The sequence below is a fragment of the Zea mays genome, chromosome 7, assembly GCF_902167145.1.
Source record: "Zea mays cultivar B73 chromosome 7, Zm-B73-REFERENCE-NAM-5.0, whole genome shotgun sequence".
NCBI lineage: Eukaryota > Viridiplantae > Streptophyta > Magnoliopsida > Poales > Poaceae > Zea > Zea mays.
The window spans coordinates 127,618,381-127,625,567 of NC_050102.1; the positions used below are offsets into that span (position 1 = coordinate 127,618,381).

Sequence of the window (7,187 nt, forward strand, 5' to 3'; positions counted from 1 at the left end):
ACCTTCATCAGCCAAACAAAGTGCATTCAAGATATACTCACCAAGTTCGGAATGAAGGATGCCAAGCCCATCAAGACACCCATGGGAACCAATGGGCATCTCGACCTCGACACGGGAGGTAAATTCGTAGATCAACAGGTATACCAGTCGATGATAGGATCTTTACTCTATTTATGTGCATCTCGACCAGATATTATGCTTTCCGTATGCATGTGTGCAAGGTTCCAAGCCGATCCTAAGGAAGTTCACCTTAGGGCCATGAAAAGAATCTTGAGATATTTAGTTTATACTCCTAAGTTTGGCCTTTGGTACCCCAAGGGATCCTCTTTTGATTTATTAGGATATTCAGATGCTGATTGGCCAGGGTGTAAAATTGATAGAAAGAGCACGTCAGGGACTTGTCAGTTTTTGGGGAGATCCCTAGTGTCTTGGGCTCCAAAGAAACAAAACTCAGTAGCTTTTTCTACCGACGAAGCCGAGTATATTGTCGTAGGCCATTGTTGTGCCAAATTGCTTTGGATGAGGCAAACCCTCAGGGACTATGGCTACAAATTTAGCAAAGTCCCTCTCCTATATGATAATGAGAGTGCAATCCGCATGGCGGATAATCCCGTTGAACACAGCCGCACTAAGCATATAGTCATTCGGTATCACTTTTTGAGAGATCACCAACAAAGTGGGATATCGATATAGCCAATATTAAAACTAGAACAACTAGCCGATATCTTCACCAAGCCTTTAGATGAGAAAACCTTTACCAAAGTTAGGAATGAGCTAAACATTCTTGATTCTCGGAACTTTGATTGATACTTTGCACACATAGCTCATTTATATACCTTTGATCATATCTCTTTTATATCTATGACTAATGTGTTTTCAAGTATATTATTATGCTTAGTCATAGAATTGAAAGGGAAATGGAGTATTCGGTAAAGACGACGCTTCCACTCAACTCCATCAGTATTATTTACTCTTTGCCGGTATTCCGCCATCTCTCCACATTGGTATAATCTTTCACTCATATATTGTTTGCCAAAAAGGGAGAGAAGTTACTAAAAGGGCTCATATTTCACTCGAAGTATCCGTTTTTGGCGATTAATGCCAAAGGGGGAGAAAGTATTAGCCCAAAGCAAAAGGATCGCGCCACCATGCCAATTTCAAAAAAATTCGAAACAAGTTTAAGTTTTTAAATGTTTTTTCAATTGGTATCTTTGAAATTAATATTCCCCTAAAGAAAGTATCTCAATTAATATATCCCAAAACCCTCTTGAAAGCTAAGAGGAGAATTTCATTTAGGGGGGAGTTTTGTTTACAGTCAAAGGAAAAGCATTTGAAACAGGGGGAGAAAATCTCAAATCTTGAAAATGCTTCTTTCAAATTTTATTCATATATCTTTGACTATTTGCAAAAGGTTTTTGAAAAGAATTTTCCAAAGAATTTGCAAAAACAAAACTCGTGGTGCAAGCGTGGTCCAAAATGTTAAAATAGAAGAAAGCGATCCATGCATATCTATTGAAATAATTATATTGGTTTCACTCCAAGCAACCTATGCACTTACATTATGCAAACTAGTTCAATTCTGCACTTATATATTTGCTTTGGTTTGTGTTGGCATCAATCACCAAAAAGGGGGAGATTGAAAGGGAAATAGAGTCAAACCTTTTCCTAAAATGATTTTGGTGGTTGAATTGCCCAACACAAACAATTGGACTAACTAGTTTGCTCTAGATTATATGCTCTACAGGTGTCATAGGTTCAACACAAACCAATAAAAGAACAAGTTAGGGTTCAAAAAGAAAGGAGCAAAAGGGACCGAAGACAGCCCTGGTCTGGCGCACCGGACTGTCCGGTGTGCCACCGGACAGTGTTCGGTGCACCACAGGACAGTGTCCAGTGCACCAGGGAGATCAACTCCAAACTCCTCAGCTTCGGGTTTCTGGAAATGCCACTCCGCTATAATTCACCAGACTGTCCGGTGTAGCACCGGACTGTCCGGTGTGCCTAGCGGAGCAACGGCTACTGCGCCAATGGTCGTCTGCAAAAACAACAGTGAACAATGAACCATGCATGTTTGCGCGCGTAGAGTCAGAGCAGCGCCAGAAAGCGCACCGGACAGTGAACAGTGCCTGTCCAGTGCGGCACCGGACTGCCCGGTGCCCCATGAAGTCAGAGCTCCAACGGTCGAAACCGTCAGAACCCTAACGGTTGGGTGACGTGGCTAGCGCACCGGACAGTGTCCGGTGGCGCACCGGACAGTGTCCGGTGGCGCACCGGACTGTTCGGTGCGCCCATCGACAGACAGCCTCCCCAACGGCCATTTTGGTGGGTGGGGCTATAAATACCCCCAACCACCACACTTCAAGGCATCCAAGTTTTTCAGACATCCCACTCAATACAAGAGCTAGTGCATTCAATACAAGACACAATTAGATTGAATCAAAGCCTCTCTAAGTCCCAATTCCACTCAAAGCAATTAGTGACTAGAAGAGAGAGTTTTGCTCGTGTTCTTTGAGCTCTTGCGCTTGGATCGCTTTTCTTCTTCCTCTTTCTTGAATTCAAGACACTTGTAATCAAAGCAAGAGACACCAAGTTGTGGTGGTCCTTGTAGGGGTCTAAGTGACCTGTTTGATTAAGGAGAAAAGCTCACTCGGTCTAGGTGACCGTTTGAGAGAGGGAAAGGGTTGAAAGAGACCCGGTCTTTGTGACCACCTCAACGGGGAGTAGGTTTGCAAGAACCGAACCGGTAAAACAAATCACCGTGTCATCCGCTTCATTTGCCTTTGATTTGTTTTCACCCTCTCTTTCGGACTCGATTTTATTTCTAACGCTAACCCCGACTTGTAGTGTGTGCTTAAGTTTATAATTTTCAGATTCTGCCTATTCACCCCCCCCCTCTAGGCGACTTTCAGTATCAGTCATGCATTTAAGTTTGCCTTGCTTCCCGTAATGCGTAGCATCGAGTAGCCTCAAATTTTGGGTGCTTGTGTTGTGGTTGGCAACTCCGGCCATGGCCTCCGCCGTGGCCGTGTGTGGGCGCCACCCTGTTTTGGCGGAGGGGCGAGTTGGCGTGGGGAGCATCGTCAGATCTTCATTATGCATCTCAGATTAGTTAGAGGAGATACCGGTTGGGTCCTCTGGTCCGCACCATCGATTTGATAGTGGTCGTATAGATCAGGTTGTTTCACACCCTTCGCACGATCTAATCCGGGCCGTAGAATCAGATCGTGCGGCTAGGAGAGCGAGTGGATCGTGACCCGTGGACCACAAATCTCAGATCCGATAGCCGAGAGAGAATGTGGGTTAATAACTAGTATAGATCTAATCTGGCGTGTAGGTTTTGGATCGGACGGCCGACCTCGCCACGTACCTCTTTGGCCGAGCGCTTTTGCAAAAGAGACCCCAGTTTAAATGGAATCAACCCACCATCCTATGCGTGTGGGGAAACATTCAATTTAGGTCCTAGGAATTTCTGAAATAGCCCCTGGTCTTCAGTATATTTGTCCCGAGGTCCAGAAGTTAATTAATTATAATAATAAATAGAGAAAATGAGTTTGAGTCTAAAATAAATATAAAGGAGTTTAGAAAATTCATAACTTGACAATTTTAACTCCTTTTGACCCATTCTAGTTGCAATAACTTTGTTTTAATATTGGTTACCGCCTAGTAACTCTATTTTATCATGAAACATAGATTAAAATTATCCATGTAGTCCATTCTATACCAAACACTTAAAACTTCGGAAAATCATAACTCTTTAACCGTAACTCCGAATTTAGTGATTCTCGAACCTACGATCTCGTTACGATGCGTAGAATATTATCATACATTCTGTTTTGATGTTTGATGTGATGTTAATTTATCCTATACCATATTTGTTTGTATTGCTTCGAGTAGACGAGCAAGTGACCGAGGACCCTGGTACCCAGCAGGTGGAAAATTCTAAGCAGGAGCTCATTGAAGGCAAGTTGTGCCCTTGAACACTTTTATTTACCTAATAATGTTCTCTATAATCACTTTGGCATGTTTAGGCTTAATTTTGATGGGACCCAATAGATCACCCTAGTCTCCTTTACCTTATGCCTTGATCACCACTGAACTTTTGGGTAGCCCTGCTATTGCTATATGTGGTTTTGGGTGTTAAGATAAATTTGACACATGATCATTATTTATTATTACTGTTGATTATTTATTGTTCATGATAAGATTACTGTGTTAATTGGAACATGGAGAACCACTCGGGAAAACAGTGCTACCACAAGTATGGAATGGGACACCCTTGGCCAAGTAATTAGGAAAGCTAGGGAGAGATTACCTTACCTGAAAGGGGCAAGCGGGAAGATGTCGCTGCAGAGTATAGGCCGTTCTTGGGTCGGACTGTCTGTTTAGCTTTCCAGACGGGGGATTCCTATGCTTCCTTCTTTCTGAATCCGTAGCGGGTTTTCTCGAACAAGTGGAACTTTGGAAAGGCCTCATAGTGCTACCCTACCTCGTCTCCTCGGTAGAGATGAATGGGACTTCTAGACCCCTTGGAAAACGGGTAGCATGGCTTGTGGGTAAAGATGTGCAACCTCTGTAGAGTGTAAAACTGGTATATCAGCCGTGCTCACGGTCATGAGCGGCTCGGACACTCACATGATTAATTTATGGAAGTAAATTTAATTTGTCATTTGCATTGCATTGTGGTTTATTATTAATTTTGATCTACTATTACTTTGGGTTGGTATACACTTATATTTAGTAAGGGCTAATAAAATTTGACCAACTTCTTAAAAGCAATACTCAGCTTTAACCATTACTTGTTGATCAGCCTTACACTTCACATGAGTTCCCACCTTTGGTGAGTTCATGCACATTATTCCCCACAACTTGTTGAGCTATGATCTTTTGTGAGCTCACCCTTGCGATATATAAACCCCCCACAGGTGAAGAGCAGGTAGTCCAGGAGGAGGTCTACAATAGGGATGGATTCGGATCGGATACGCATGGAAACAGATTCGAATGTCACTATTTACCATATTTTAATCCGAATACGGATACGAATACGAATACTATCGGATACGAATACAAAACGGATAGTTCGAATTTGGATTTACATTCGGATACTTACTTGATTTAGAACATAGCATCATAACAAGTATTAATTTGTTTTATCGATGGATTTATAGTTGATAAAAATCACATTACAAGTAAATTATGAACAATAGTACATACACATTATTTTAGTTGAAACTTAGTTGAATATCATATTTTTAAATAAAATATTTATACCTGATATATTTATATTTTGGACTCTAATTATAATCTTTTTGTATATTAAGTATATTTGTATTTTGGACCCAAACTCCAATAATCTAATGTATTCAAAATTAGACTTTTTAATATTATTAAAATTTATCATTGTATATCACTAGTACTGTAAGATTAACACAGTCATTTGTTTATGATATAAATATTTTTAACATTTTAAATGGTGTACTTTAGTTTTTAGTATATTATTTAATGTTTAAAATCACTTGTAATTAGTAATTAGTAATAAAAGTAAGTTTAAATTGATTTTATTGAGTACTTTTTTCTTTCGGATACGAATAGTATCGGATATTTCATGGTTTTGTCGAATGTTGTCGAATACGAACCATAAACCAGATAGAGAAGAAACGAATTCAGATATGTCTATTTAACATCCATATTAAAATCGAATACGAATACATATATCCATATTAGTGCTTTATCCGAATACGAATACGGATATTTCGAATCTCCAGACATCCGAATCCATCCCTAGTCTACAACGAGGAGTACGAGCTAATCTAGGTGGTGTCTCCCAGTCAGCTTTATGGCACCAGGGAATAAATATTAGTTCGCTTTATTGTTATCATTTATTTTTGTAAGATACTTCCACTATGTAATAATATTTGTGACATTTATCTCTATACACTTGGTCATTATATATGTTATTATTCTTTGGCGCACATATGAGACACACCTGGATTTACCCCTTAAATCCGGGTGTGACAAACGACCACCGCTGCATTTAGCCTACTAGTCTAATACCCGTGTGTTGCGACGGTACCCAACCATATTTGATGATATTGATTGAGTGACTAAGCGACACTTAAGTCTTAATGGGCCCTCCACATAAAAATACCATAATAAATGAATTTAATGTCAAATTAAACATATTGTTCATATACCAAATATTAAACCGGTAAAACAAATATTACAATTGATCTTAGCCAAAAGACCGAAAAATAAGTTGAAAAGGAGCCCCTATGCTCAAATTAAATTATAGCCAATGTTTTGGTTTAGGACTTGGGAGCGAGAAGATGGTGTAGATCTGATGCCCTAACCAAAATCATCATTGAGATTCCATTGGTAACACATGCAAATTCATTTATGGTGATGGATAACAATTTTCTCCAAGTTTAGTAAGACATAGAAAAGCACAAGTACGCCAATAAGATCATTATTGAAATACTAAATACAACAAGTTTATCCTCTAATGATTAACATGCTTACTTGCATAGTTGGTTTCACTTAAAATTCAATGTGCAACGGTGGAAGAAGTGGTCGGAGGTTGTTGCGAAATAGACGGGATTTGTTGCTAGAGCGACAACTACGAGAATGCTGCTGTGCGAACAAATAGGATAGGGATGGGATATGATCTGAGACGGCGGGTTGATTTTGAAGAAATACAAGGGGTTTTTTTGTAAAAAAAATGGCGTGGGACAACCGTTAAAACTGATGCTTTAATATAGTAGAGAAGAGCTTTGATTTGGTAGGGCTTTGGTTCTAGTTTTTTCGAAAAAAGCAGAGTCATGCTAATCATCGTTCTTTTAAATGGCTTTCTTTAGGTCTCTCACCACTACAAGTGACAATGTGCTCTAAATTTTGCACTATAAGATTTAAAGACCGGATCGAATTAGGATTGGACTCTATTTTTATTCATTTTTGAACTAGAATTTATTTAGAGCCCTACCATTTTGTGAACAAGCATTTGGATCGTGATCCATTACCTTCCCTACTCACCCAACTTTTTTGCATTTTAGCCCTTTTTGGTTTTTTTGCACAACTATGCACTTTGCAGTTTCATTTCAAAAAATAGACCCTCAACTCGGCGCCGTCATCATTGGCGCCTAGGTTCTGTGTGTCGACGTCAATTTTTTTTGCGTGCATATGTCAGTTTGAGG

The 7,187-nt window shown here is 39.8% G+C and overlaps 1 non-coding gene across 1 annotated transcript; it reads right to left on the bottom strand.

The window, feature by feature from the left end:
• Window positions 1–6,053: 6,053 nt before the first annotated feature.
• Window positions 6,054–6,253, bottom strand: LOC111589888 (U2 spliceosomal RNA). Its single transcript, XR_004851704.1, has one exon. It is a non-coding gene; the product is annotated as a U2 spliceosomal RNA (small nuclear RNA).
• Between the last annotated feature and the right edge of the window lie 934 nt (window positions 6,254–7,187).